Below are 24,185 nucleotides of genomic sequence, written 5' to 3'. Positions count from 1 at the left end.
ACTGTAGCTGCAACCTGCCTCTCTCTCTCAGTCAACTGTGGCTGCAACCTGCCTCTCTCTCTCTCAGTCAACTGTAGCTGCAACCTGCCTCTCTCTCTCTCAGTCAACTGTATCTGCAACCTGCCTCTCTCTCTCAGTCAACTGTAGCTGCAACCTGCCTCTCTCTCTCAGTCAACTGTAGCTGCAACCTGCCTCTCTCTCTCAGTCAACTGTAGCTGCAACCTGCCTCTCTCTCTCAGTCAACTGTAGCTGCAACCTGCCTCTCTCTCTCAGTCAACTGTAGCCGCAACCTGCCTCTCTCTCTGTCAACTGTAGCCGCAACCTGCCTCTCTTTCTCAGTCAACTGTAGCCGCAACCTGCCTCTCTCTCTCAGTCAACTGTAGCTGCAACCTGCCTCTCTCTCACAGTCAACTGTAGCTGCAACCTGCCTCTCTCTCTCAGTCAACTGTAGCTGCAACCTGCCTCTCTCTCTCAGTCAACTGTAGCTGCAACCTGCCTCTCTCTCTCAGTCAACTGTAGCTGCAACCTGCCTCTCTCTCTCAGTCAACTGTAGCTGCAACCTGCCTCTCTCTCTCAGTCAACTGTAGCTGCATCCTGCCTCTCTCTCTCAGTCAACTGTAGCAGCAACCTGCCTCTCTCTCTCAGTCAACTGTAGCTGCAACCTTCCTCTCTCTCTCAGTCAACTGTAGCTGCAACCTGCCTCTCTCTCTCAGTCAACTTTAGCTGCAACCTGCCTCTCTCTCTCAGTCAACTGTTGCTGCAACCTACATCTCTCTCTCAGTCAACTGTAGCTGCAACCTGCCTCTCTCTCTCAGTCAACTGTAGCTGCAACCTGCCTCTCTCTCTCAGTCAACTGTAGCTGCAACATGACTCTCTCTCTCAGTCAACTGTAGCTGCAACCTGCCTCTCTCTCTCAGTCAACTGTAGCTGCAAACTGCCTATCTCTCTCAGTTAACTGTATCTGCAACCTGCCCCTCTCTCTCAGTCAACTGTAGCTGCAACCTGCCTCTCTCAGTCAACTGTAGCTGCAACCTGCCTCTCTCTCTCAGTCAACTGTAGCTGCAACCTGTCTCTCTCTCTCAGTCAACTGTAGCTGCAATCTGCCTCTCTCAGTCAACTGTAGCTGCAACCTGCCCCCTCAGTCAACTGTAGCTGCAACCTGCCTCTCTCTCTCAGTCAACTGTAGCTGCAACCTGCCTCTCTCTCTCAGTCAACTGTAGCTGCAACCTGCCTCTCTCTCTCAGTCAACTGTAGCTGCAACCTGCCTCTCTCTCTCAGTCAACTGTAGCTGCAACCTGCCTCTCTCTCTCAGTCAACTGTAGCTGCAACATGCCTCTCTCTAACAGTCAACTGTATCTGCAATCTGCCTCTCTCTCTCAGTCAACTGTAGTTGCAACCTGCCTCTCTCTCTCAGTCAACTGTAGCTGCAACCTGCCTCTCTCTCTGTCAACTGTAGCTGCAACCTGCCTCTCTCTCTCAGTCAACTGTAGCTGCAACCTGCCTCTCTCACAGTCAACTGTAGCTGCAACCTGCCTCTCTCACAGTCAACTGTAGCTGCAACCTGCCTCTCTCACAGTCAACTGTAGCTGCAACCTGCCTCTCTCTCTCAGTCAACTGTAGCTGCAACCTGCCTCTCTCTCTCAGTCAACTGTAGCTGCAACCTGCCTCTCTCTCTCAGTCAACTGTAGCTGCAACCTGCCTCTCTCTCTCAGTCAACTGTAGCTGCAACCTGCCTCTCTCTCTCAGTCAACTGTAGCTGCAACCTGCCTCTCTCTCTCAGTCAACCGTAGCTGCAACCTGCCTCTCTCTCTCAGTCAACTGTAGCTGCAACCTGCCTCTCTCTCAGTCAAGTGTAGCTGCAACCTGCCTCTCTCTCTCAGTCAACTGTAGCTGCAACCTGCCTCTCTCTCTCTCAGTCAACCGTAGCTGCAACCTGCCTCTCTCTCTCAGTCAACCGTAGCTGCAACCTGCCTCTCTCTCTCTCAGTCAACTGTAGCTGCAACCTGCCTCTCTCTCTCAGTCAACTGTAGCTGCAACCTGCCTCTCTCTATCAGTCAACTGTAGCTGCAACCTGCCTCTCTCTCTCAGTCAACTGTAGCTGCAACCTGCCTCACTCTCTCAGTCAACCGTATCTGCAACCTGCCTCTCTCTCTCAGTCAACTGTAGCTGCAACCTGCCTCTCTCTCAGTCAACTGTGGCTGCAACCTGCCTCTCTCTCTCTCAGTCAACTGTAGCTGCAACCTGCCTCTCTCTCAGTCAACTGTATCTGCAACCTGCCTCTCTCTCTCAGTCAACTGTAGCTGCAACCTGCCTCTCTCTCTCAGTCAACTGTAGCTGCAACCTGCCTCTCTCTCTCAGTCAACTGTAGCTGCAACCTGCCTCTCTCTCTCAGTCAACTGTATCTGCAACCTGCCTCTCTCTCTCAGTCAACTGTAGCTGCAACCTGCCTCTCTCTCTCAGTCAACTGTAGCTGCAACCTGCCTCACTCTCTCAGTCAACCGTAGCTGCAACCTGCCTCTCTCTCTCAGTCAACTGTAGCTGCAACCTGCCTCTCTCTCAGTCAACTGTGGCTGCAACCTGCCTCTCTCTCTCTCAGTCAACTGTAGCTGCAACCTGCCTCTCTCTCTCAGTCAACTGTAGCTGCAACCTGCCTCTCTCTCTCAGTCAACTGTAGCTGCAACCTGCCTCTCTCTCTCAGTCAACTGTAGCTGCAACCTGCCTCTCTCTCAGTCAACTGTAGCTGCAACCTGCCTCTCTCTCTCAGTCAACTGTAGCTGCAACCTGCCTCTCTCTCTCAGTCAACTGTAGCTGCAACCTGCCTCTCTCTCTCAGTCAACTGTAGCTGCAACCTGCCTCTCTCTCTCAGTCAACTGTAGCTGCAACCTGCCTCTCTCTCTCAGTCAACTGTAGCTGCAACCTGCCCTCTCTCTCAGTCAACTGTAGCTGCAACCTGCCTCTCTCTCTCAGTCAACTGTAGCTGCAACCTGCCTCTCTCTCTCAGTCAACTGTAGCTGCAACCTGCCTCTCTCTCTCAGTCAACTGTAGCTGCAACCTGCCTCTCTCTCTCAGTCAACTGTAGCTGCAACCTGCCTCTCTCTCTCAGTCAACTGTAGCTGCAACCTGCCTCTCTCTCTCAGTCAACTGTAGCTGCAACCTGCCTCTCTCTCTCAGTCAACTGTAGCTGCAACCTGCCTCTCTCTCTCAGTCAACTGTAGCTGCAACCTGCCTCTCTCTCTCAGTCAACTGTAGCTGCAACCTGCCTCTCTCTCTCAGTCAACTGTAGCTGCAACCTGCCTCTCTCTCTCAGTCAACTGTAGCTGCAACCTGCCTCTCTCTCTCAGTCAACTGTAGCTGCAACCTGCCTCTCTCTCTCAGTCAACTGTAGCTGCAACCTGCCTCTCTCTTCAGTCAACTGTAGCTGCAACCTGCCTCTCTCTCTCAGTCAACTGTAGCTGCAACCTGCCTCTCTCTCTCAGTCAACTGTAGCTGCAACCTGCCTCTCTCTCTCAGTCAACTGTAGCTGCAACCTGCCTCTCTCTCTCAGTCAACTGTAGCTGCAACCTGCCTCTCTCTCTCAGTCAACTGTAGCTGCAACCTGCCTCTCTCTCTCAGTCAACTGTAGCTGCAACCTGCCTCTCTCTCTCAGTCAACTGTAGCTGCAACCTGCCTCTCTCTCTCAGTCAACTGTAGCTGCAACCTGCCTCTCTCTCTCAGTCAACTGTAGCTGCAACCTGCCTCTCTCTCTCAGTCAACTGTAGCTGCAACCTGCCTCTCTCTCTCAGTCAACTGTAGCTGCAACCTGCCTCTCTCTCTCAGTCAACTGTAGCTGCAACCTGCCTCTCTCTCTCAGTCAACTGTAGCTGCAACCTGCCTCTCTCTCTCAGTCAACTGTAGCTGCAACCTGCCTCTCTCTCTCAGTCAACTGTAGCTGCAACCTGCCTCTCTCTCTCAGTCAACTGTAGCTGCAACCTGCCTCTCTCTCTCAGTCAACTGTAGCTGCAACCTGCCTCTCTCTCTCAGTCAACTGTAGCTGCAACCTGCCTCTCTCTCTCAGTCAACTGTAGCTGCAACCTGCCTCTCTCTCTCAGTCAACTGTAGCTGCAACCTGCCTCTCTCTCTCAGTCAACTGTAGCTGCAACCTGCCTCTCTCTCTCAGTCAACTGTAGCTGCAACCTGCCTCTCTCTCTCAGTCAACTGTAGCTGCAACCTGCCTCTCTCTCTCAGTCAACTGTAGCTGCAACCTGCCTCTCTCTCTCAGTCAACTGTAGCTGCAACCTGCCTCTCTCTCTCAGTCAACTGTAGCTGCAACCTGCCTCTCTCTCTCAGTCAACTGTAGCTGCAACCTGCCTCTCTCTCTCAGTCAACTGTAGCTGCAACCTGCCTCTCTCTCTCAGTCAACTGTAGCTGCAACCTGCCTCTCTCTCTCAGTCAACTGTAGCTGCAACCTGCCTCTCTCTCTCAGTCAACTGTAGCTGCAACCTGCCTCTCTCTCTCAGTCAACTGTAGCTGCAACCTGCCTCTCTCTCTCAGTCAACTGTAGCTGCAACCTGCCTCTCTCTCTCAGTCAACTGTAGCTGCAACCTGCCTCTCTCTCTCAGTCAACTGTAGCTGCAACCTGCCTCTCTCTCTCAGTCAACTGTAGCTGCAACCTGCCTCTCTCTCTCAGTCAACTGTAGCTGCAACCTGCCTCTCTCTCTCAGTCAACTGTAGCTGCAACCTGCCTCTCTCTCTCAGTCAACTGTAGCTGCAACCTGCCTCTCTCTCTCAGTCAACTGTAGCTGCAACCTGCCTCTCTCTCTCAGTCAACTGTAGCTGCAACCTGCCTCTCTCTCTCAGTCAACTGTAGCTGCAACCTGCCTCTCTCTCTCAGTCAACTGTAGCTGCAACCTGCCTCTCTCTCTCAGTCAACTGTAGCTGCAACCTGCTCTCTCTCTCAGTCAACTGTAGCTGCAACCTGCCTCTCTCTCTCAGTCAACTGTAGCTGCAACCTGCCTCTCTCTCTCAGTCAACTGTAGCTGCAACCTGCCTCTCTCTCTCAGTCAACTGTAGCTGCAACCTGCCTCTCTCTCTCAGTCAACTGTAGCTGCAACCTGCCTCTCTCTCTCAGTCAACTGTAGCTGCAACCTGCCTCTCTCTCTCAGTCAACTGTAGCTGCAACCTGCTCTCTCTCTCAGTCAACTGTAGCTGCAACCTGCCTCTCTCTCTCAGTCAACTGTAGCTGCAACCTGCCTCTCTCTCTCAGTCAACTGTAGCTGCAACCTGCCTCTCTCTCTCAGTCAACTGTAGCTGCAACCTGCCTCTCTCTCTCAGTCAACTGTAGCTGCAACCTGCCTCTCTCTCTCAGTCAACTGTAGCTGCAACCTGCCTCTCTCTCTCAGTCAACTGTAGCTGCAACCTGCCTCTCTCTCTCAGTCAACTGTAGCTGCAACCTGCCTCTCTCTCTCAGTCAACTGTAGCTGCAACCTGCCTCTCTCTCTCAGTCAACTGTAGCTGCAACCTGCCTCTCTCTCTCAGTCAACTGTAGCTGCAACCTGCCTCTCTCTCTCAGTCAACTGTAGCTGCAACCTGCCTCTCTCTCTCAGTCAACTGTAGCTGCAACCTGTCTCTCTCTCTCAGTCAACTGTAGCTGCAACCTGCCTCTCTCTCTCAGTCAACTGTAGCTGCAACCTGCCTCTCTCTCTCTCAGTCAACTGTAGCTGCAACCTGCCTCTCTCTCTCAGTCAACTGTAGCTGCAACCTGCCTCTCTCTCTCAGTCAACTGTAGCTGCAACCTGCCTCTCTCTCTCAGTCAACTGTAGCTGCAACCTGCCTCTCTCTCTCAGTCAACTGTAGCTGCAACCTGCCTCTCTCTCTCAGTCAACTGTAGCTGCAACCTGCCTCTCTCTCTCAGTCAACTGTAGCTGCAACCTGCCTCTCTCTCTCAGTCAACTGTAGCTGCAACCTGCCTCTCTCTCTCAGTCAACTGTAGCTGCAACCTGCCTCTCTCTCTCAGTCAACTGTAGCTGCAACCTGCCTCTCTCTCTCAGTCAACTGTAGCTGCAACCTGCCTCTCTCTCTCAGTCAACTGTAGCTGCAACCTGCCTCTCTCTCTCAGTCAACTGTAGCTGCAACCTGCCTCTCTCCTCAGTCAACTGTAGCTGCAACCTGCCTCTCTCTCTCAGTCAACTGTAGCTGCAACCTGCCTCTCTCTCTCAGTCAACTGTAGCTGCAACCTGCCTCTCTCTCTCAGTCAACTGTAGCTGCAACCTGCCTCTCTCTCTCAGTCAACTGTAGCTGCAACCTGCCTCTCTCTCTCAGTCAACTGTAGCTGCAACCTGCCTCTCTCTCTCAGTCAACTGTAGCTGCAACCTGCCTCTCTCTCTCAGTCAACTGTAGCTGCAACCTGCCTCTCTCTCTCAGTCAACTGTAGCTGCAACCTGCCTCTCTCTCTCAGTCAACTGTAGCTGCAACCTGCCTCTCTCTCTCAGTCAACTGTAGCTGCAACCTGCCTCTCTCTCTCAGTCAACTGTAGCTGCAACCTGCCTCTCTCTCTCAGTCAACTGTAGCTGCAACCTGCCTCTCTCTCTCAGTCAACTGTAGCTGCAACCTGCCTCTCTCTCTCAGTCAACTGTAGCTGCAACCTGCCTCTCTCTCTCAGTCAACTGTAGCTGCAACCTGCCTCTCTCTCTCAGTCAACTGTAGCTGCAACCTGCCTCTCTCTCTCAGTCAACTGTAGCTGCAACCTGCCTCTCTCTCTCAGTCAACTGTAGCTGCAACCTGCCTCTCTCTCTCAGTCAACTGTAGCTGCAACCTGCCTCTCTCTCTCAGTCAACTGTAGCTGCAACCTGCCTCTCTCTCAGTCAACTGTAGCTGCAACCTGCCTCTCTCTCTCAGTCAACTGTAGCTGCAACCTGCCTCTCTCTCTCAGTCAACTGTAGCTGCAACCTGCCTCTCTCTCTCAGTCAACTGTAGCTGCAACCTGCCTCTCTCTCTCAGTCAACTGTAGCTGCAACCTGCCTCTCTCTCTCAGTCAACTGTAGCTGCAACCTGCCTCTCTCTCTCAGTCAACTGTAGCTGCAACCTGCCTCTCTCTCTCAGTCAACTGTAGCTGCAACCTGCCTCTCTCTCTCAGTCAACTGTAGCTGCAACCTGCCTCTCTCTCTCAGTCAACTGTAGCTGCAACCTGCCTCTCTCTCTCAGTCAACTGTAGCTGCAACCTGCCTCTCTCTCTCAGTCAACTGTAGCTGCAACCTGCCTCTCTCTCTCAGTCAACTGTAGCTGCAACCTGCCTCTCTCTCCAGTCAACTGTAGCTGCAACCTGCCTCTCTCTCTCAGTCAACTGTAGCTGCAACCTGCCTCTCTCTCTCAGTCAACTGTAGCTGCAACCTGCCTCTCTCTCTCAGTCAACTGTAGCTGCAACCTGCCTCTCTCTCTCAGTCAACTGTAGCTGCAACCTGCTCTCTCTCTCAGTCAACTGTAGCTGCAACCTGCCTCTCTCTCTCAGTCAACTGTAGCTGCAACCTGCTCTCTCTCTCAGTCAACTGTAGCTGCAACCTGCCTCTCTCTCTCAGTCAACTGTAGCTGCAACCTGCCTCTCTCTCTCAGTCAACTGTAGCTGCAACCTGCCTCTCTCTCAGTCAACTGTAGCTGCAACCTGCTCTCTCTCTCTCAGTCAACTGTAGCTGCAACCTGCCTCTCTCTCTCAGTCAACTGTAGCTGCAACCTGCCTCTCTCTCTCAGTCAACTGTAGCTGCAACCTGCCTCTCTCTCTCAGTCAACTGTAGCTGCAACCTGCCTCTCTCTCTCAGTCAACTGTAGCTGCAACCTGCTCTCTCTCTCAGTCAACTGTAGCTGCAACCTGCCTCTCTCTCTCAGTCAACTGTAGCTGCAACCTGCCTCTCTCCTCAGTCAACTGTAGCTGCAACCTGCTCTCTCTCTCAGTCAACTGTAGCTGCAACCTGCCTCTCTCTCTCAGTCAACTGTAGCTGCAACCTGCCTCTCTCTCTCAGTCAACTGTAGCTGCAACCTGCCTCTCTCTCTCAGTCAACTGTAGCTGCAACCTGCCTCTCTCTCTCAGTCAACTGTAGCTGCAACCTGCCTCTCTCTCTCAGTCAACTGTAGCTGCAACCTGCCTCTCTCTCTCAGTCAACTGTAGCTGCAACCTGCCTCTCTCTCTCAGTCAACTGTAGCTGCAACCTGTCTCTCTCTCTCAGTCAACTGTAGCTGCAACCTGCCTCTCTCTCTAGTCAACTGTAGCTGCAACCTGCCTCTCTCTCAGTCAACTGTAGCTGCAACCTGCCTCTCTCTCTCAGTCAACTGTAGCTGCAACCTGCCTCTCTCTCAGTCAACTGTAGCTGCAACCTGCCTCTCTCTCTCAGTCAACTGTAGCTGCAACCTGCCTCTCTCTCAGTCAACTGTAGCTGCAACCTGCCTCTCTCTCTCAGTCAACTGTAGCTGCAACCTGCCTCTCTCTCTCAGTCAACTGTAGCTGCAACCTGCCTCTCTCTCTCAGTCAACTGTAGCTGCAACCTGCTCTCTCCTCAGTCAACTGTAGCTGCAACCTGCCTCTCTCTCTCAGTCAACTGTAGCTGCAACCTGCCTCTCTCTCTCAGTCAACTGTAGCTGCAACCTGCTCTCTCTCTCAGTCAACTGTAGCTGCAACCTGCCTCTCTCTCTCAGTCAACTGTAGCTGCAACCTGCCTCTCTCTCTCAGTCAACTGTAGCTGCAACCTGCCTCTCTCTCTCAGTCAACTGTAGCTGCAACCTGCCTCTCTCTCAGTCAACTGTAGCTGCAACCTGCCTCTCTCTCTCAGTCAACTGTAGCTGCAACCTGCCTCTCTCTCTCAGTCAACTGTAGCTGCAACCTGCCTCTCTCTCAGTCAACTGTAGCTGCAACCTGCCTCTCTCTCTCAGTCAACTGTAGCTGCAACCTGCCTCTCTCTCTCAGTCAACTGTAGCTGCAACCTGCCTCTCTCTCTCAGTCAACTGTAGCTGCAACCTGCCTCTCTCTCTCAGTCAACTGTAGCTGCAACCTGCCTCTCTCTCTCAGTCAACTGTAGCTGCAACCTGCCTCTCTCTCTCAGTCAACTGTAGCTGCAACCTGCCTCTCTCTCTCAGTCAACTGTAGCTGCAACCTGCCTCTCTCTCAGTCAACTGTAGCTGCAACCTGCCTCTCTCTCTCAGTCAACTGTAGCTGCAACCTGCCTCTCTCTCTCAGTCAACTGTAGCTGCAACCTGCCTCTCTCTCTCAGTCAACTGTAGCTGCAACCTGCCTCTCTCTCAGTCAACTGTAGCTGCAACCTGCTCTCTCTCTCAGTCAACTGTAGCTGCAACCTGCCTCTCTCTCTCAGTCAACTGTAGCTGCAACCTGCTCTCTCTCTCAGTCAACTGTAGCTGCAACCTGCCTCTCTCTCTCAGTCAACTGTAGCTGCAACCTGCCTCTCTCTCTCAGTCAACTGTAGCTGCAACCTGCCTCTCTCTCTCAGTCAACTGTAGCTGCAACCTGCCTCTCTCTCTCAGTCAACTGTAGCTGCAACCTGCCTCTCTCTCTCAGTCAACTGTAGCTGCAACCTGCCTCTCTCTCTCAGTCAACTGTAGCTGCAACCTGCCTCTCTCTCTCAGTCAACTGTAGCTGCAACCTGCCTCTCTCTCTCAGTCAACTGTAGCTGCAACCTGCCTCTCTCTCTCAGTCAACTGTAGCTGCAACCTGCCTCTCTCTCTCAGTCAACTGTAGCTGCAACCTGCCTCTCTCTCTCAGTCAACTGTAGCTGCAACCTGCCTCTCTCTCTCAGTCAACTGTAGCTGCAACCTGCTCTCTCTCTCAGTCAACTGTAGCTGCAACCTGCCTCTCTCCTCAGTCAACTGTAGCTGCAACCTGCCTCTCTCTCTCAGTCAACTGTAGCTGCAACCTGCCTCTCTCTCAGTCAACTGTAGCTGCAACCTGCCTCTCTCTCTCAGTCAACTGTAGCTGCAACCTGCCTCTCTCTCTCAGTCAACTGTAGCTGCAACCTGCCTCTCTCTCTCAGTCAACTGTAGCTGCAACCTGCCTCTCTCTCTCAGTCAACTGTAGCTGCAACCTGCCTCTCTCTCTCAGTCAACTGTAGCTGCAACCTGCCTCTCTCTCTCAGTCAACTGTAGCTGCAACCTGCCTCTCTCTCAGTCAACTGTAGCTGCAACCTGCCTCTCTCTCTCAGTCAACTGTAGCTGCAACCTGCCTCTCTCTATCAGTCAACTGTAGCTGCAACCTGCCTCTCTCTCTCAGTCAACTGTAGCTGCAACCTGCCTCTCTCTCTCAGTCAACTGTAGCTGCAACCTGCCTCTCTCTCTCAGTCAACTGTAGCTGCAACCTGCCTCTCTCTCTCAGTCAACTGTAGCTGCAACCTGCCTCTCTCTCTCAGTCAACTGTAGCTGCAACCTGCCTCTCTCTCAGTCAACTGTAGCTGCAACCTGCCTCTCTCTCTCAGTCAACTGTAGCTGCAACCTGCCTCTCTCTCTCAGTCAACTGTAGCTGCAACCTGCCTCTCTCTCTCAGTCAACTGTAGCTGCAACCTGCCTCTCTCTCAGTCAACTGTAGCTGCAACCTGCTCTCTCTCTCAGTCAACTGTAGCTGCAACCTGCCTCTCTCTCTCAGTCAACTGTAGCTGCAACCTGTCTCTCTCTCTCAGTCAACTGTAGCTGCAACCTGCCTCTCTCTCTCAGTCAACTGTAGCTGCAACCTGCCTCTCTCTCTCAGTCAACTGTAGCTGCAACCTGCCTCTCTCTCTCAGTCAACTGTAGCTGCAACCTGCCTCTCTCTCTCAGTCAACTGTAGCTGCAACCTGCCTCTCTCTCTCAGTCAACTGTAGCTGCAACCTGCCTCTCTCTCTCAGTCAACTGTAGCTGCAACCTGCCTCTCTCTCAGTCAACTGTAGCTGCAACCTGCTCTCTCTCTCAGTCAACTGTAGCTGCAACCTGCCTCTCTCTCTCAGTCAACTGTAGCTGCAACCTGCCTCTCTCTCTCAGTCAACTGTAGCTGCAACCTGCCTCTCTCTCTCAGTCAACTGTAGCTGCAACCTGCCTCTCTCTCTCAGTCAACTGTAGCTGCAACCTGCCTCTCTCTCTCAGTCAACTGTAGCTGCAACCTGCCTCTCTCTCTCAGTCAACTGTAGCTGCAACCTGCCTCTCTCTCTCAGTCAACTGTAGCTGCAACCTGCCTCTCTCTCTCAGTCAACTGTAGCTGCAACCTGCCTCTCTCTCTCAGTCAACTGTAGCTGCAACCTGCCTCTCTCTCTCAGTCAACTGTAGCTGCAACCTGCCTCTCTCTCTCAGTCAACTGTAGCTGCAACCTGCCTCTCTCTCTCAGTCAACTGTAGCTGCAACCTGCCTCTCTCTCTCAGTCAACTGTAGCTGCAACCTGCCTCTCTCTCTCAGTCAACTGTAGCTGCAACCTGCCTCTCTCTCTCAGTCAACTGTAGCTGCAACCTGCCTCTCTCTCTCAGTCAACTGTAGCTGCAACCTGCCTCTCTCTCTCAGTCAACTGTAGCTGCAACCTGCCTCTCTCTCTCAGTCAACTGTAGCTGCAACCTGCCTCTCTCTCTCAGTCAACTGTAGCTGCAACCTGCCTCTCTCTCTCAGTCAACTGTAGCTGCAACCTGCCTCTCTCTCTCAGTCAACTGTAGCTGCAACCTGCCTCTCTCTCTCAGTCAACTGTAGCTGCAACCTGCCTCTCTCTCTCAGTCAACTGTAGCTGCAACCTGCCTCTCTCTCTCAGTCAACTGTAGCTGCAACCTGCCTCTCTCTCTCAGTCAACTGTAGCTGCAACCTGCCTCTCTCTCTCAGTCAACTGTAGCTGCAACCTGCCTCTCTCTCTCAGTCAACTGTAGCTGCAACCTGCCTCTCTCCTCAGTCAACTGTAGCTGCAACCTGCCTCTCTCTCTCAGTCAACTGTAGCTGCAACCTGCCTCTCTCCTCAGTCAACTGTAGCTGCAACCTGCCTCTCTCTCAGTCAACTGTAGCTGCAACCTGCCTCTCTCTCTCAGTCAACTGTAGCTGCAACCTGCCTCTCTCTCTCAGTCAACTGTAGCTGCAACCTGCCTCTCTCTCTCAGTCAACTGTAGCTGCAACCTGCCTCTCTCTCTCAGTCAACTGTAGCTGCAACCTGCCTCTCTCTCAGTCAACTGTAGCTGCAACCTGCCTCTCTCTCTCAGTCAACTGTAGCTGCAACCTGCCTCTCTCTCTAGTCAACTGTAGCTGCAACCTGCCTCTCTCTCTCAGTCAACTGTAGCTGCAACCTGCCTCTCTCTCTCAGTCAACTGTAGCTGCAACCTGCCTCTCTCTCTCAGTCAACTGTAGCTGCAACCTGCCTCTCTCTCTCAGTCAACTGTAGCTGCAACCTGCCTCTCTCTCTCAGTCAACTGTAGCTGCAACCTGCCTCTCTCTCTCAGTCAACTGTAGCTGCAACCTGCCTCTCTCTCTCAGTCAACTGTAGCTGCAACCTGCCTCTCTCTCTCAGTCAACTGTAGCTGCAACCTGCTCTCTCTCTCAGTCAACTGTAGCTGCAACCTGCCTCTCTCTCTCAGTCAACTGTAGCTGCAACCTGCCTCTCTCTCTCAGTCAACTGTAGCTGCAACCTGCCTCTCTCTCTCAGTCAACTGTAGCTGCAACCTGCCTCTCTCTCTCAGTCAACTGTAGCTGCAACCTGCCTCTCTCTCTCAGTCAACTGTAGCTGCAACCTGCCTCTCTCTCTCAGTCAACTGTAGCTGCAACCTGCCTCTCTCTCAGTCAACTGTAGCTGCAACCTGCCTCTCTCTCTCAGTCAACTGTAGCTGCAACCTGCCTCTCTCTCTCAGTCAACTGTAGCTGCAACCTGCCTCTCTCTCAGTCAACTGTAGCTGCAACCTGCCTCTCTCTCTCTCAGTCAACTGTAGCTGCAACCTGCCTCTCTCTCTCAGTCAACTGTAGCTGCAACCTGCCTCTCTCTCTCAGTCAACTGTAGCTGCAACCTGCCTCTCTCTCTCAGTCAACTGTAGCTGCAACCTGCCTCTCTCTCAGTCAACTGTAGCTGCAACCTGCCTCTCTCTCTCAGTCAACTGTAGCTGCAACCTGCCTCTCTCTCTCTCAGTCAACTGTAGCTGCAACCTGCCTCTCTCTCTCAGTCAACTGTAGCTGCAACCTGCCTCTCTCTCTCTCAGTCAACTGTAGCTGCAACCTGCCTCTCTCTCTCAGTCAACTGTAGCTGCAACCTGCCTCTCTCTCTCAGTCAACTGTAGCTGCAACCTGCCTCTCTCTCAGTCAACTGTAGCTGCAACCTGCTCTCTCTCTCAGTCAACTGTAGCTGCAACCTGCCTCTCTCTCTCAGTCAACTGTAGCTGCAACCTGTCTCTCTCTCTCAGTCAACTGTAGCTGCAACCTGCCTCTCTCTCTCAGTCAACTGTAGCTGCAACCTGCCTCTCTCTCTCAGTCAACTGTAGCTGCAACCTGCCTCTCTCTCTCAGTCAACTGTAGCTGCAACCTGCCTCTCTCTCTCAGTCAACTGTAGCTGCAACCTGCCTCTCTCTCTCAGTCAACTGTAGCTGCAACCTGCCTCTCTCTCTCAGTCAACTGTAGCTGCAACCTGCCTCTCTCTCTCAGTCAACTGTAGCTGCAACCTGCCTCTCTCTCTCAGTCAACTGTAGCTGCAACCTGCCTCTCTCTCTCAGTCAACTGTAGCTGCAACCTGCCTCTCTCTCTCAGTCAACTGTAGCTGCAACCTGCCTCTCTCTCTCAGTCAACTGTAGCTGCAACCTGCCTCTCTCTCTCAGTCAACTGTAGCTGCAACCTGCCTCTCTCTCTCAGTCAACTGTAGCTGCAACCTGCCTCTCTCTCTCAGTCAACTGTAGCTGCAACCTGCCTCTCTCTCTCAGTCAACTGTAGCTGCAACCTGCCTCTCTCTCAGTCAACTGTAGCTGCAACCTGCCTCTCTCTCTCAGTCAACTGTAGCTGCAACCTGCCTCTCTCTCTCAGTCAACTGTAGCTGCAACCTGCCTCTCTCTCTCAGTCAACTGTAGCTGCAACCTGCCTCTCTCTCTCAGTCAACTGTAGCTGCAACCTGCCTCTCTCTCAGTCAACTGTAGCTGCAACCTGCCTCTCTCTCTCAGTCAACTGTAGCTGCAACCTGCCTCTCTCTCTCAGTCAACTGTAGCTGCAACCTGCCTCTCTCTCTCAGTCAACTGTAGCTGCAACCTGCCTCTCTCTCTCAGTCAACTGTAGCTGCAACCTGCCTCTCTCTCTCAGTCAACTGTAGCTGCAACCTGCCTCTCTCTCTCAGTCAACTGTAGCTGCAACCTGCCTCTCTCTCAGTCAACTGTAGCTGCAACCTGCCTCTCTCCAGTCAACTGTAGCTGCAACCTGCCTCTCTCTCTCAGTCAACTGTAGCTGCAACCTGCCTCTCTCTCTCAGTCAACTGTAGCTGCAACCTGCCTCTCTCTCTCAGTCAACTGTAGCTGCAACCTGCCTCTCTCTCTCAGTCAACTGTAGCTGCAACCTGCCTCTCTCTCTCAGTCAACTGTAGCTGCAACCTGCCTCTCTCTCTCAGTCAACTGTAGCTGCAACCTGCCTCTCTCTCTCAGTCAACTGTAGCTGCAACCTGCCTCTCTCTCTCAGTCAACTGTAGCTGCAACCTGCCTCTCTCTCTCAGTCAACTGTAGCTGCAACCTGCCTCTCTCTCTCAGTCAACTGTAGCTGCAACCTGCCTCTCTCTCTCAGTCAACTGTAGCTGCAACCTGCCTCTCTCTCTCAGTCAACTGTAGCTGCAACCTGCCTCTCTCTCTCAGTCAACTGTAGCTGCAACCTGCCTCTCTCTCTCAGTCAACTGTAGCTGCAACCTGCCTCTCTCTCTCAGTCAACTGTAGCTGCAACCTGCCTCTCTCTCTCAGTCAACTGTAGCTGCAACCTGCCTCTCTCTCTCAGTCAACTGTAGCTGCAACCTGCCTCTCTCTCTCAGTCAACTGTAGCTGCAACCTGCCTCTCTCTCTCAGTCAACTGTAGCTGCAACCTGCCTCTCTCTCAGTCAACTGTAGCTGCAACCTGCCTCTCTCTCTCAGTCAACTGTAGCTGCAACCTGCCTCTCTCTCTCAGTCAACTGTAGCTGCAACCTGCCTCTCTCTCTCAGTCAACTGTAGCTGCAACCTGCTCTCTCTCTCAGTCAACTGTAGCTGCAACCTGCCTCTCTCTCTCAGTCAACTGTAGCTGCAACCTGCCTCTCTCTCTCAGTCAACTGTAGCTGCAACCTGCCTCTCTCTCTCAGTCAACTGTAGCTGCAACCTGCCTCTCTCTCTCAGTCAACTGTAGCTGCAACCTGCCTCTCTCTCAGTCAACTGTAGCTGCAACCTGCCTCTCTCTCTCAGTCAACTGTAGCTGCAACCTGCCTCTCTCTCTCAGTCAACTGTAGCTGCAACCTGCTCTCTCTCTCAGTCAACTGTAGCTGCAACCTGCTCTCTCTCTCAGTCAACTGTAGCTGCAACCTGCCTCTCTCTCTCAGTCAACTGTAGCTGCAACCTGCCTCTCTCTCTCAGTCAACTGTAGCTGCAACCTGCCTCTCTCTCTCAGTCAACTGTAGCTGCAACCTGCCTCTCTCTCTCAGTCAACTGTAGCTGCAACCTGCCTCTCTCTCAGTCAACTGTAGCTGCAACCTGCCTCTCTCTCTCAGTCAACTGTAGCTGCAACCTGCCTCTCTCTCAGTCAACTGTAGCTGCAACCTGCCTCTCTCTCAGTCAACTGTAGCTGCAACCTGCCTCTCTCTCTCAGTCAACTGTAGCTGCAACCTGCTCTCTCTCTCTCAGTCAACTGTAGCTGCAACCTGCCTCTCTCTCTCAGTCAACTGTAGCTGCAACCTGCCTCTCTCTCTCTCAGTCAACTGTAGCTGCAACCTGCCTCTCTCTCTCAGTCAACTGTAGCTGCAACCTGCCTCTCTCTCTCAGTCAACTGTAGCTGCAACCTGCCTCTCTCTCTCAGTCAACTGTAGCTGCAACCTGCCTCACTCTCTCAGTCAACCGTAGCTGCAACCTGCCTCTCTTTCTCAGTCAACTGTAGCTGCAACCTGCCTCTCTCTCAGTCAACTGTAGCTGCAACCTGCCTCTCTCTCTCTCAGTCAACTGTAGCTGCAACCTGCCTCTCTCTCTCTCAGTCAACTGTAGCTGCAACCTGCCTCTCTCTCTCAGTCAACTGTAGCTGCAACCTGCCTCTCTCTCTCAGTCAACTGTAGCTGCAACCTGCCTCTCTCTCTCAGTCAACTGTAGCTGCAACCTGCCTCTCTCTCTCAGTCAACTGTAGCTGCAACCTGCCTCTCTCTCTCAGTCAACTGTAGCTGCAACCTGCCTCTCTCTCTCAGTCAACTGTAGCTGCAACCTGCCTCTCTCTCTCAGTCAACTGTAGCTGCAACCTGCCTCTCTCTCTCAGTCAACTGTAGCTGCAACCTGCCTCTCTCTCTCAGTCAACTGTAGCTGCAACCTGCCTCTCTCTCTCAGTCAACTGTAGCTGCAACCTGCCTCTCGCTCTCAGTCAACTGTAGCTGCAACCTGCCTCTCTCTCTCAGTCAACTGTAGCTGCAACCTGCCTCTCTCTCAGTCAACTGTAGCTGCAACCTGCCTCTCTCTCAGTCAACTGTAGCTGCAACCTGCCTCTCTCTCTCAGTCAACTGTAGCTGCAACCTGCCTCTCTCTCTCAGTCAACTGTAGCTGCAACCTGCCTCTCTCTCTCAGTCAACTGTAGCTGCAACCTGCCTCTCTCTCTCAGTCAACTGTAGCTGCAACCTGCCTCTCTCTCTCAGTCAACTGTAGCTGCAACCTGCCTCTCTCTCTCAGTCAACTGTAGCTGCAACCTGCCTCTCTCTCTCAGTCAACTGTAGCTGCAACCTGCCTCTCTCTCTCAGTCAACTGTAGCTGCAACCTGCCTCTCTCTCTCAGTCAACTGTAGCTGCAACCTGCCTCTCTCTCTCAGTCAACTGTAGCTGCAACCTGCCTCTCTCTCTCTCAGTCAACTGTAGCTGCAACCTGCCTCTCTCTCTCAGTCAACTGTAGCTGCAACCTGCCTCTCTCTCTCAGTCAACTGTAGCTGCAACCTGCCTCTCTCTCTCAGTCAACTGTAGCTGCAACCTGCCTCCTCTCTCAGTCAACCGTAGCTGCAACCTGCCTCTCTTCTCAGTCAACTGTAGCTGCAACCTGCCTCTCTCTCAGTCAACTGTAGCTGCAACCTGCCTCTCTCTCTCAGTCAACTGTAGCTGCAACCTGCCTCTCTCTCTCAGTCAACTGTAGCTGCAACCTGCCTCTCTCTCTCAGTCAACTGTAGCTGCAACCTGCCTCTCTCTCTCAGTCAACTGTAGCTGCAACCTGCCTCTCTCTCTCAGTCAACTGTAGCTGCAACCTGCCTCTCTCTCTAGTCAACTGTAGCTGCAACCTGCCTCTCTCTCTCAGTCAACTGTAGCTGCAACCTGCCTCTCTCTCTCAGTCAACCGTAGCTGCAACCTGCCTCTCTTTCTCAGTCAACTGTAGCTGCAACCTGCCTCCTCTCTCAGTCAACTGTAGCTGCAACCTGCCTCTCTCTCTCTCAGTCAACTGTAGCTGCAACCTGCCTCTCTCTCAGTCAACTGTAGCTGCAACCTGCCTCTCTCTCTCAGTCAACTGTAGCTGCAACCTGCCTCCCTCTCTCAGTCAACTGTAGCTGCAACCTGCCTCTCTCTCAGTCAACTGTAGCTGCAACCTGCCTCTCTCTCTCAGTCAACTGTAGCTGCAACCTGCCTCTCTCTCTCAGTCAACTGTAGCTGCAACCTGCCTCTCTCTCTCAGTCAACTGTAGCTGCAACCTGCCTCTCTCTCTCAGTCAACTGTAGCTGCAACCTGCCTCTCTCTCTCAGTCAACTGTAGCTGCAACCTGCCTCTCTCTCTCAGTCAACTGTAGCTGCAACCTGCCTCTCTCTCTCAGTCAACTGTAGCTGCAACCTGCCTCTCTCTCTCAGTCAACTGTAGCTGCAACCTGCCTCTCTCTCTCAGTCAACTGTAGCTGCAACCTGCCTCTCTCTCTCAGTCAACTGTAGCTGCAACCTGCCTCTCTCTCTCTCAGTCAACTGTAGCTGCAACCTGCCTCTCTCCTCAGTCAACTGTAGCTGCAACCTGCCTCTCTCTCTCAGTCAACTGTAGCTGCAACCTGCCTCTCTCTCTCAGTCAACTGTAGCTGCAACCTGCCTCTCTCTCTCAGTCAACTGTAGCTGCAACCTGCCTCTCTCTCTCAGTCAACTGTAGCTGCAACCTGCCTCTCTCTCTCAGTCAACTGTAGCTGCAACCTGCCTCTCTCTCTCAGTCAACTGTAGCTGCAACCTGCCTCTCTCTCTCAGTCAACTGTAGCTGCAACCTGCCTCTCTCTCTCAGTCAACTGTAGCTGCAACCTGCCTCTCTCTCTCAGTCAACTGTAGCTGCAACCTGCCTCTCTCTCTCAGTCAACTGTAGCTGCAACCTGCCTCTCTCTCTCAGTCAACTGTAGCTGCAACCTGCCTCTCTCTCTCAGTCAACTGTAGCTGCAACCTGCCTCTCTCTCTCAGTCAACTGTAGCTGCAACCTGCCTCTCTCTCTCAGTCAACTGTAGCTGCAACCTGCCTCTCTCTCTCAGTCAACTGTAGCTGCAACCTGCCTCTCTCTCTCAGTCAACTGTAGCTGCAACCTGCCTCTCTCTCTCAGTCAACTGTAGCTGCAACCTGCCTCTCTCTCTCAGTCAACTGTAGCTGCAACCTGCCTCTCTCTCTCAGTCAACTGTAGCTGCAACCTGCCTCTCTCTCTCAGTCAACTGTAGCTGCAACCTGCCTCTCTCTCTCAGTCAACTGTAGCTGCAACCTGCCTCCTCTCTCAGTCAACTGTAGCTGCAACCTGCCTCTCTCTCTCAGTCAACTGTAGCTGCAACCTGCCTCTCTCTCTCAGTCAACTGTAGCTGCAACCTGCCTCTCTCTCTCAGTCAACTGTAGCTGCAACCTGCCTCTCTCTCAGTCAACTGTAGCTGCAACCTGCCTCTCTCTCTCAGTCAACTGTAGCTGCAACCTGCCTCTCTCTCTCAGTCAACTGTAGCTGCAACCTGCCTCTCTCTCAGTCAACTGTAGCTGCAACCTGCCTCTCTCTCTCAGTCAACTGTAGCTGCAACCTGCCTCTCTCTCTCAGTCAACTGTAGCTGCAACCTGGCTCTCTCTCTCAGTCAACCGTAGCTGCAACCTGCCTCTCTCTCTCTCAGTCAACTGTAGCTGCAACCTGCCTCTCTCTCTCAGTCAACTGTAGCTGCAACCTGCCTCTCTCTCTCAGTCAACTGTAGCTGCAACCTGCCTCTCTCTCTCAGTCAACTGTAGCTGCAACCTGCCTCTCTCTCTCAGTCAACTGTAGCTGCAACCTGCCTCTCTCTCTCAGTCAACTGTAGCTGCAACCTGCCTCTCTTCTCAGTCAACTGTAGCTGCAACCTGCCTCTCTCTCTCAGTCAACTGTAGCTGCAACCTGCCTCTCTCTCTCAGTCAACCGTAGCTGCAACCTGCCTCTCTCTCTCAGTCAACCGTAGCTGCAACCTGCCTCTCTCTCTCTCAGTCAACTGTAGCTGCAACCTGCCTCTCTCTCTCAGTCAACTGTAGCTGCAACCTGCCTCTCTCTCTCAGTCAACTGTAGCTGCAACCTGCCTCTCTCTCTCAGTCAACTGTAGGTTCAACCTGCCTCACTCTCTCAGTCAACCGTAGCTGCAACCTGCCTCTCTTTCTCAGTCAACTGTAGCTGCAACCTGCCTCTCTCTCAGTCAACTGTGGCTGCAACCTGCCTCTCTCTCTCTCAGTCAACTGTATCTGCAACCTGCCTCTCTCTCTCAGTCAACTGTAGCTGCAACCTGCCTCTCTCTCTCAGTCAACTGTAGCTGCAACCTGCGTCTCTCTCTCAGTCAACTGTAGCTGTAACCTGCCTCTCTCTCTCAGTCAACTGTATCTGCAACCTGCCTCTCTCTCTCAGTCAACTGTAGCTGCAACCTGCTTCTCTCTCTCAGTCAACTGTAGCTGCAACCTGCCTCACTCTCTCAGTCAACCGTAACTGCAACCTGCCTCTCTCTCTCAGTCAACTGTAGCTGCAACCTGCCTCTCTCTCAGTCAACTGTGGCTGCAACCTGCCTCTCTCTCTCTCAGTCAACTGTAGCTGCAACCTGCCTCTCTCTCTCTCAGTCAACTGTATCTGCAACCTGCCTCTCTCTCTCAGTCAACTGTAGCTGCAACCTGCCTCTCTCTCTCAGTCAACTGTAGCTGCAACCTGCCTCTCTCTCTCAGTCAACTGTAGCTGCAACCTGCCTCTCTCTCTCAGTCAACTGTAGCTGCAACCTGCCTCTCTTTCTCAGTCAACTGTAGCTGCAACCTGCCTCTCTCTCTCAGTCAACTGTAGCTGCAACCTGCCTCTCTCTCTCAGTCAACCGTAGCTGCAACCTGCCTCTCTCTCTCAGTCAACTGTAGCTGCAACCTGCCTCTCTCTCTCAGTCAACTGTAGCTGCAACCTGCCTCTCTCTCTCAGTCAACTGTAGCTGCAACCTGCCTCTCTCTCTCAGTCAACTGTAGCTGCAACCTGCCTCTCTCTCAGTCAACTGTAGCTGCAACCTGCCTCTCTGTCAACTGTAGCTGCAACCTGCCTCTCTCTCAGTCAACTGTAGCTGAAACCTGCCTCTCTCTCAGTCAACTGTAGCTGAAGCCTGCCTCTCTCAATCAACTGTAGCTGCAACCTGCCTCTCTCTCTCAGTCAACTGTAGCTGCAACCTGCCTCTCTCTCTCAGTCAACTGTATCTGCAACCTGGCTCTCTCTCTTAGTCAACTGTAGCTGCAACCTGCCTCTCTCTCAGTCAACTGTGGCTGCAACCTGCCTCTCTCTCTCTCTCTCTCAGTCAACTGTAGCTGCAACCTGCCTCTCTCTCTCTCTCTCAGTCAACTGTATCTGCAACCTGCCTCTCTCTCTCAGTCAACTGTAGCTGCAACCTGCCTCTCTATCTCAGTCAACTGTAGCTGCAACCTGCGTCTCTCTCTTAGTCAACTGTAGCTGTAACCTGCCTCTCTCTCTCAGTCAACTGTATCTGCAACCTGCCTCTCTCTCTCAGTCAACTGTAGCTGCAACCTGCCTCTCTCTCTCAGTCAACTGTAGCTGCAACCTGCCTCACTCTCTCAGTCAACCGTAGCTGCAACCTGCCTCTCTCTCTCAGTCAACTGTAGCTGCAACCTGCCTCTCTCTCAGTCAACTGTGGCTGCAACCTGCCTCTCTCTCTCTCAGTCAACTGTAGCTGCAACCTGCCTCTCTCTCTCTCTCAGTCAACTGTATCTGCAACCTGCCTCTCTCTCTCAGTCAACTGTAGCTGCAACCTGCCTCTCTCTCTCAGTCAACTGTAGCTGCAACCTGCCTCTCTCTCTCAGTCAACTGTAGCTGCAACCTGCCTCTCTCTCTCAGTCAACTGTAGCTGCAACCTGCCTCTCTTTCTCAGTCAACTGTAGCTGCAACCTGCCTCTCTCTCTCAGTCAACTGTAGCTGCAACCTGCCTCTCTCTCTCAGTCAACCGTAGCTGCAACCTGCCTCTCTCTCTCAGTCAACTGTAGCTGCAACCTGCCTCTCTCTCTCAGTCAACTGTAGCTGCAACCTGCCTCTCTCTCTCAGTCAACTGTAGCTGCAACCTGCCTCTCTCTCTCAGTCAACTGTAGCTGCAACCTGCCTCTCTCTCTCAGTCAACTGTAGCTGCAACCTGCCTCTCTCTCTCAGTCAACTGTAGCTGCAACCTGCCTCTCTCTCTCAGTCAACTGTAGCTGCAACCTGCCTCTCTCTCAGTCAACTGTAGCTGCAACCTGCCTCTCTGTCAACTGTAGCTGCAACCTGCCTCTCTCTCAGTCAACTGTAGCTGAAACCTGCCTCTCTCTCAGTCAACTGTAGCTGAAGCCTGCCTCTCTCAATCAACTGTAGCTGCAACCTGCCTCTCTCTCTCAGTCAACTGTAGCTGCAACCTGCCTCTCTCTCTCAGTCAACTGTATCTGCAACCTGGCTCTCTCTCTTAGTCAACTGTAGCTGCAACCTGCCTCTCTCTCAGTCAACTGTGGCTGCAACCTGCCTCTCTCTCTCTCTCTCTCAGTCAACTGTAGCTGCAACCTGCCTCTCTCTCTCTCTCTCAGTCAACTGTATCTGCAACCTGCCTCTCTCTCTCAGTCAACTGTAGCTGCAACCTGCCTCTCTCTCTCAGTCAACTGTAGCTGCAACCTGCGTCTCTCTCTTAGTCAACTGTAGCTGTAACCTGCCTCTCTCTCTCAGTCAACTGTATCTGCAACCTGCCTCTCTCTCTCAGTCAACTGTAGCTGCAACCTGCCTCTCTCTCTCAGTCAACTGTAGCTGCAACCTGCCTCACTCTCTCAGTCAACCGTAGCTGCAACCTGCCTCTCTCTCTCAGTCAACTGTAGCTGCAACCTGCCTCTCTCTCAGTCAACTGTGGCTGCAACCTGCCTCTCTCTCTCTCAGTCAACTGTAGCTGCAACCTGCCTCTCTCTCTCTCTCAGTCAACTGTATCTGCAACCTGCCTCTCTCTCTCAGTCAACTGTAGCTGCAACCTGCCTCTCTCTCTCAGTCAACTGTAGCTGCAACCTGCCTCTCTCTCTCAGTCAACTGTAGCTGCAACCTGCCTCTCTCTCTCAGTCAACTGTAGCTGCAACCTGCCTCTCTTTCTCAGTCAACTGTAGCTGCAACCTGCCTCTCTCTCTCAGTCAACTGTAGCTGCAACCTGCCTCTCTCTCTCAGTCAACCGTAGCTGCAACCTGCCTCTCTCTCTCAGTCAACTGTAGCTGCAACCTGCCTCTCTCTCTCAGTCAACTGTAGCTGCAACCTGCCTCTCTCTCTCAGTCAACTGTAGCTGCAACCTGCCTCTCTCTCTCAGTCAACTGTAGCTGCAACCTGCCTCTCTCTCAGTCAACTGTAGCTGCAACCTGCCTCTCTGTCAACTGTAGCTGCAACCTGCCTCTCTCTCAGTCAACTGTAGCTGAAACCTGCCTCTCTCTCAGTCAACTGTAGCTGAAGCCTGCCTCTCTCAATCAACTGTAGCTGCAACCTGCCTCTCTCTCTCAGTCAACTGTAGCTGCAACCTGCCTCTCTCTCTCAGTCAACTGTATCTGCAACCTGCCTCTCTCTCTTAGTCAACTGTAGCTGCAACCTGCCTCTCTCTCGGTCAACAGTATCTGCAACCTGCCTCTCTCTCAGTCAACTGTAGCTGCAACCTGCCTCTCTCTCTCAGTCAACTGTAGCTGCAACCTGCCTCTCTCTCTCAGTCAACTGTTGCTGCAACCTACATCTCTCTCTCAGTCAACTGTAGCTGCAACCTGCCTCTCTCTCTCAGTCAACTGTAGCTGCAACCTGCCTCTCTCTCTCTCAGTCAACTGTAGCTGCAACCTGCCTCTCTCTCTCAGTCAACTGTAGCTGCAACCTGCCTCTCTGTCAACTCTAGCTGCAACCTGCCTCTCTCTCTCAGTCAACTGTAGCTGCAACCTGCCTCTCTCTCTCAGTCAACTGTAGCTGCAACCTGCCTCTCTCTCTCAGTCAACTGTAGCTGCAACCTGCCTCTCTCTCAGTCAACTGTAGCTGCAACCTGCCTCTCTCTCTCAGTCCACTCTAGCTGCAACCTGCCTCTCTCCCTCAGTAAACTGTAGCTGCAACCTGCCTCTCTCTCTCAGTCAACTGTAGCTGCAACCTGCCTCTCTCTCTCAGTCAACTGTAGCTGCAACCTGCCTCTCTCTCTCAGTCAACTCTAGCTGCAACCTGCCTCTCTCTCTCAGTCAACTCTAGCTGCAACCTGCCTCTCTCCCTCAGTCAACTGTAGCTGCAACCTGCCTCTCTCTCTCTCAGTCAACTGTTGCTGCAACCTGCCTCTCTCTCTCTCAGTCAACTGTATCTGCAACCTGCCTCTCTCTCTCAGTCAACTGTAGCTGCAACCTGCCTCTCTCTCTCAGTCAACTGTAGCTGCAACCTGTCTCTCTCTCTCAGTCAACTGTAGCTGCAACCTGCCTCTCTCTCTCAGTCAACTGTAGCTGCAACCTGCCTCTCTCTCTCAGTCAACTGTAGCTGCAATCTGCCTCTCTCTCTCAGTCAACTGTAGCTGCAACCTGCCTCTCTCAGTCAACTGTAGCTGCAACCTGCCTCTCTCTCTCAGTCAACTGTAGCTACGACCTGCCTCTCTCTCTCTCAGTCAACT

The sequence above is a fragment of the Salmo salar genome, chromosome 17 (assembly GCF_965601325.2).
Source record: "Salmo salar chromosome 17, fSalSal1, whole genome shotgun sequence".
Lineage (NCBI taxonomy): Eukaryota > Metazoa > Chordata > Actinopteri > Salmoniformes > Salmonidae > Salmo > Salmo salar.
This window is presented reverse-complemented; position numbering follows the sequence as displayed.